Source organism: Coenobita brevimanus, chromosome 100 (assembly GCF_032717465.1).
Source record: "Coenobita brevimanus isolate Jiangsu-jjx chromosome 100, ASM3271746v2, whole genome shotgun sequence".
NCBI classification, from domain to species: domain Eukaryota; kingdom Metazoa; phylum Arthropoda; class Malacostraca; order Decapoda; family Coenobitidae; genus Coenobita; species Coenobita brevimanus.
Genome location: NC_137053.1, coordinates 60226205 through 60233410, shown reverse-complemented (window position 1 = coordinate 60233410; position 7206 = coordinate 60226205).

Here is a 7206-nt window from a genome sequence, read left to right as displayed (position 1 = left end):
AAATGTTATGGGAAACATTAAACATACTGTGCAACATATCGCTTATTCTTAACCCTTTCACTAAACTGTTTTGTCTTGATCACACTACCACCAGATTATTTTATTCAACCATTTCATTCAAATCTAGAACTGAAGTTAACTGTGGCTATATCCAGGGGCACACCCAGAAATTTCCTAAGGGGGGGGGGGGCCTGTAGCGAGGTGAGGTCAGGTAAGCCGATAATTATGGGGAGGTCACGTGCAGGTTTAGAGTCAGGGAGCTGCTGGCTCATGTTTTACTCTTTGTTTGTATCTGCCAATTTTTCATGTTTTGCTGTTATCAAAATAAATATAAATAAATTTCTAAAGGACCCAGAGAGCTAAGGGGGGGGTCTGGGCCCGGTTGCCCTCCCCCCCTGGGTGCGCCCCTGGCTATATCTAACTACTCCAGTCTGAAAAAGCTCCCTTAAACTCAATAAAATAATCTGGAGGCAGCCAGAATAAATTAAAAAGGACATCACTGGATTCATGTGGTTAAAGAATTGGCAATTCTTAACTGTCAGTGCTGTATCAACTTTTGTCCATTACTGTAGGTTTTTCCATAAAACTCCTAACCATTAAGTTATCAGAAAAAAGTTGGAAATACAGCTATCCATAGCGCATGCAACTCTTCACTAAATCTATGAATACTGTAAACTGCTACCAACCATTACGACATGCATGCAGTCCTTTTTATGTCAAGGATATGCCACAAAATATATATTTCATACACTTGGTACTGTGGGAACTGGCACATCTGACTCACACATATTAATGAAACTTTATCATCATCATCTAATCACGTGCTGCCCCAAGAGAAGCGTAGGAGCCCGGAGCTAGGCAAGTTGGTCCTGACATTTAAGATGAGAGTGACTAGCCTCACTCATCCCTGAGTGGCATTACCATACATGAGCAATAAACCCCAACCATCCCTTGGATATAAACCTGAGTGGCATTACCATACAAGAGCAATAAACCCCAAACACCCCTTAGATATAAACCTGTACAGACTCAATTCGACTGGGGTGCCTTTATTACCCACTAAACCACCAGGCACCATAATTTGCTTATATGGTTACCACCTAGCATAATAAATGGTTTCCTGATGTACAGGAAACCATTTGGCTTGTCACTCAGTGTAGAGTCACCCATAGCAGAAGGAAGAGGAAAGAGTGAAGGAAACAAAGACAGAAGAGGGAGTGTTGAGTCACCTGTAGGGATAAGGAAGAGGAAAGAATGAAGGAAAGAAAGACAGAAGAGAACAGACGGAAAGAAAGAAAGAAGAAAGGAAAGGGCAGTCACCTGCGAGGAGCACTATATTGAGTGAGTGGATGGTGAGTGCCCCCACCCACCACTAAAAACTTTAAATGGCAATATTTCAGTAATGTGCTGAGGAATTAACTGCAAAAAAGAACATAAAAAGGGCAACATATGAGGACTTGCTGTACAGTTCTCTTCTACTCACCTGTCATATCATCTTTCCTGAATGTTAGGATATGGCCTGCCATATTGACCACCTTCAATCCTTCAGGCTGGGACAACTTAGGGTCATCAGCACTGACACTCTCTGGCACAAGGTGGTCAAGGAGGAATTGAGTGCGGAGTGCAACATTTTGGGGTGCATCATGATACAATGGGTGTGGGGCATTCTGAGGTACCAGATTCATCATCACAAAATGGTCTGGAGACAAAACAGTTTTCACAGCTGCAAGACAGAGGTGAACACATGAGGAAAATCTTAATTTTAATGTTATAAAATGGATGCACATAGTATAAAGTATATGAAACATGAGAAGTGCAGTGAAATTATGTAAACTGGACACAGTAATTAACATAATGAGCAAAGTTGTGTCAATGCAGATGTGATTGAAGGCATTACCATAAGAGAAGTACTCTGATAGTCTGGTCATGCTGAGAGGATGGAGAATGAGGGACTGTCTAAAAGAAAGAAATGAGTAAAGCGGAGGGAATGAGTGGGAAGGGGAAATCTAGGATAACATGGATGAATGGAGTGGAGAGAAACAGTGAATGAGAGAAAGATGTGTGTTAGAGGGAAGGTAGCTAAATGGCAGAAAACAGGGTGACATGAAGGTGATTTGTTTGTGTCACCCCATATGGGATTAAGGCATCTGGCTACAGACAAACAAGTATTGACAGATAGATGTTCATAACAATGATGATGATGATGATATACTGTACATGTATGTAGTACTGTATCTGGGTACACTACTATAAACAGTGATGCAGCACTAATCAATAAAACTAATGAAGCTTACTTTTAGCAACTTTTTTTTTCTCTCTATAAGTACAAATAAAAGCATAAGTCTACCTTCACATTCTCCAATAGTTGCTTTTGCATTTTTATCCTTGTTAACACCAAATGATTAGATTCAGTTTAGCACGAAACTGAAACTGTAGGCTGGTCAATGAAGGATACATCTAACCCTGCCAGTTGAAGAAGTCTATCCAAAAGTGAATAACATGCAATCATTCAGAGAAAACAAGAATAAAAGAATAAACAAACCATTGGAATGAAGGGGTTAACACTGTGAATATAAAATACAAATTTCATGAAAACTGTACATCAGTGTCAATCAAGAACTTCATTTCAAAGACAGTGTGAATGTCTCCTGCACTTCTTACCCTTGGGTGTTCTGAAGGGGGCTGCTGTGGGCCCCTGAGAAACTAGGGCATAACGCCAGAGATTGAGGAGGGAGATGCCAGTGCCGGGTAGGGAGGAGGGGATAGGGGGAATGGTGTCATCTGCTCCTGATGTTGCAACAGATGGGTCAAGTCTCATGAAGTCGGGGATGATTGTCTCCTGCAGAGTGGACTCCTGGGCCACAATCTCTGTGTCTTCTGATGTGGGTGATGCTGCCACAAATTCTGAAATCAGTGGTTAATAAATACTAAAGTCTTTTACAGTACCTACAACCATATACTGTACAAGCGAACAGTGTATTCAGCCCCCCGTGCTTCATCCTTGTTTGTGAGGTGGAAAACCATGAAATCATGAAATAACCATAATAGTAAAAATGTTTAACAGTGGGACAATTTACATTATAGCTGAATATACTTAGCCAGTGCTGACACTCTTAGCATTATCAAACATTTAGTGGTTGTAAATTCAAACTACAGTAGTTTTCTTTAAAATGTAAGCATAACTAAACAGTGACAGTTAACTTCATACAACACCAAAATAAAATATACGACTTTAAGCTAAGGCTGGAATATATGCATGGTGGAATATCAAGGGTCAGAAAAGAAATTTTGTTGTTTTACAAAATGTACAGATACTATACTTTAAAGCTAATATTTTGACAGCTAACAATTTTGCCTGGCATAGGAAGACTCACCAAATTTTATTAAATAAAGAAGTTTGTATATACTGTACAGCATGACCTTCAATCCTCAAACGTTCAGTGGTTGCACAGTGGCAGCTAAAAAGCATCAGGCACTAGCAAAAACAAAATGGATTAGTCATCCCCGACCATGTATGGATTAAGTAGTTTTGTAACCTTCGGACTTTGGAAGGTGTTACAGTGTCCAATAAAATTATATGTCATTTGCAACAGAAAAATACAGGTCATTCCTTGAAGCTGAGATCCCGTAAGGAGTGGCCATTGACTTTGAGTTATTTGTTTTACGGGGAGGGGCACTAACCCTCCACCAACCCACTTGTTGACACGTAGGGAGCACGTATGGTTTGGTTATATGGTTACCACCCAGAGTTGTAAATGGTTTCTTGGCTTACAGGAAACCATTTGGCTTGTCACTCAATGTAAAGCCACCTGTAAAGGAAAGAAAAGCAATAAGAAGAGACAGGAAAGATGGGAGAAATAGGAAGAGAGGAGGGCAGCCACAAAAAAAATAAATAAATAAATAAAGGCTGAGGAAGAAGTAGGCAGCACTACATCAAGTGAGTGGATGATGGTCGCCACCACCTACCACACTGAGGGATTAATAACATGTTAAAAAAATTCAAACACATACCAGACAAATTACCAGACGTTTTGGAGGCGGGTGCTTGGCGCCAAGAAGACCTTCTGGCCTGTGGTTTCTGAGCTAATGGGAGATCCTCAACCACTGCAGGCTCCTCAAACAATGATGCTGGAGACTCAAATGTTGGCACTGTTGACTCAGCTATGGGTACTTTCTCAGAAGCTACAACTACTGCCTCAGCTATTGGCTCTACTTCTTCAGGAACTGATACTTCTGATTCACCTACTGGTATAATTGCCTCATGACTTGGAATTACTGCTTCAACAATTGGTTCTACTGCGTCCTGAGCTGCCACTGATGCTTCAGCAACTGGTGCTATTGCCTCAAGAGTTGGTATTATTGCTTTAGCTATTGGTGCTGCTTTACGAACTGGTATTACTGCTTCGGCAATTGGTGTTACTGCTTCACGGGTTGGAATTACTGCTCTGGCAACTGGTGCTACTGCTTCATGAGCTAGTATTACTGCAGCTACTGGTACTACTGCCTCAGGGGATGCAATTATCGGTTTGTATACTGGCACCACTTCCTCTGTTATTGGCACCACTGCTTCAGATAATGGTACTAATGATTCTCCATCTGGCACATCTTCTTCAAATGTTGGTACCTGAGACTCCACTGTTGGTGCTTCAGATGCTGAAACCTGAGACTCTGATACTCGCTCTTCTTCAATGAACACTGGTACTTCTAATTCCGTTGTCTGTACCTCAGACTGGGATACTGGTGCATCTGAAATGGTCACTGGTTCTTCTGTCTCCAACAAGGGTGATTCAGTGTCTGGCTTCAGCACTTCCACCTCAGTTATTGATGTAGGTGCTTCAAATGCTATCACATCTGTTTCAACTGCTGGTTCATTTGCTTCAGACAATGGTTCGTCTCTTGTTGACACCAGCTCCTTAGCCAAGGGTGAATCAGCTTCCTCAGGAGTAGGTGATGCCTCTGTTTCTACTTGTGGTTCTTCTGTCTCAACTACTGACACCACTACATCAACTTTTGGTTCTCCTGTCTCACTTGCAGTCTCTGCAATCTCTGCTACTGGCTCTGCTGTTTCAATTGGTGGCTGTGATTCTATCTTTACTTCTTCATCTACAGGTTGTGGTACTCCATTGACTGGGCGTCTTCTCTGGAAAGTGGGCCGTCTGAAATCCAGCAATGGTCTTCTTCCAAATCCTGGCTGCCTTCTTCTGAATCCTGGTTGTACATTTAGCACTGGCTGCCTTCTCTCAAATATTGACTGCCTTCTCCTAAAGGCTGCTGATGCTCTATGTAGTGCTGGGTCCCTTCTGAAAGTTGACCTTGATGCTCCACGTACTGGCTGTCTTCTTCTGAAATTCTGTCGGGCTCTTTTAAATACTGGAACTTGTGCCTCACTAACAGGGTCCGGAGTTTCAAGCACACTGTCTTCCTGAGTGTTCTGAGTGGTGTTGTGGTCATCAGTTTCTCTGACTGGAGCCTTATCAATAACAACTGGATCTACAACCTTTTGTGGCACTAGCTCCATTACTGGTAAATGAGCACTACCAACAAGACGTGGCTCCCTTACAAACTCCCTTGTGACAGTGACAGCAGGGGTAACTTCAGGTTCAGGGCTGGGAGCTGCTCCATCAATGACCTCCGTGATGATGTTAAAAATAGGGGTAATGGAAAATGGATCACCAGGGTCAGAAACAGGGGTATCAGAAGCTGGGAGATCGGACATTTCTGAGACAGGGACAGTAGAGAAAGAATCATACGTGTCAGAAATAGGAGCATCAGACAAGGGATCAGTTGTATCAGCAACAACAGTATCAGAGAAAGAATCAGCTGTATCAGAAGCAGTGACATCAGAGAAAGGATCAGCTGTATCAGAAGCAGTGACATCAGAGGAAGGATCAGCTGTATCAGAAGCAGTGACATCAGAGAAAGGATCAGCCGTATCAGCAGTGACATCAGAGAAAGGATCAGCTGTATCAGAAGCAGTGACATCAGAGGAAGGATCAGCTGTATCAGCAGTGACATCAGAGGAAGGATCAGCTGTATCAGAAACAGTGACATCCGAGACAGGATCAGCTGTATCAGAAGCAGTGACATCCGAGAAAGGATCAGCTGTATCAGAAGCAGTGACATCCGAGAAAGGATCAGCTGTATCAGAAGCAGTGACATCCAAGAGAGGATCAGCTGTATCAGAAGCAATGACATCTGAGAAAGGATCAGCTGTATCAGAAGTAGTGACATCAGAGGAAGGATCAGCTATATCAGAAGCAGTGACATCAGAGAATGGATCAGCTGTATCAGAAGTAACATCAGAGAAATGATCCACTGTGTCAGATGCAGTGACATCAGAGAAATGATCAGCTGTATCAGAAGCAGCAGCATCAGAGAAAGGATCAGCTGTGTCTGAAGCACTGTAATCAGGGAAAGGATCAGCTGTGTCAGAAGCAGTGACATCAGAGAAATGATCAGCTGTATCAGATGCAGCATAATCATAGAAAGGATCAGCAGTGTCAGAAGCAGTGACATCATAGAAAGGATCAGTAGTGTCAGTGGTGGTGACATCAGAGAGAGAATCAGCTGTGCTATAATCCACAACCTCTGAGGGATCAGATGTGCCAGAAGCAGTAATGTCTGAGAATGGATCAGCTGTGTCAGAAACAATAACATCAGAGAAGGGACCAGCTGTGTCAGACATGGCAACATCAGTGAACTGGTCTGTTGTATCAATTACATCAGTGAGTGGATAAGCAATGTCAGTTGTAACATCACTGATGGTATCAGCTGTGTCAGTTACATCAGCAAAGGGATCAGCTGCGTCAGTTACATCAATAAAGGGATCAGCTGTGTCAGTTACATCAATAAAGGGATCAGCTGTGTCAGTTACATCAGTGAATGGATCAACTGTGTCAGTTACAACATCAGAAAATTGATCAGCTGTGTCAATTACAACATCAGTGAATGGAGCAGCTGTGTCAGTAACAATGTCATCAGAAGTAAACATATGGGGTGTATCAGGCACTGCATCAGAAATTGAGGTCACATCAGTCATAGGCTTTTCTTCCTCAACCTCAGTAATAAACAAGGGGCTGGCTGTATCTTGGAAGTCTTCAGTGGCAGTGTATGGGCTTGTAAACTCTCTCTCTGCATCAGACATTTGAAGGGGAACTGGCTTTTCAGAAGTCTCATGTTCCACTACTACACTTGAAGTAGTGGCTG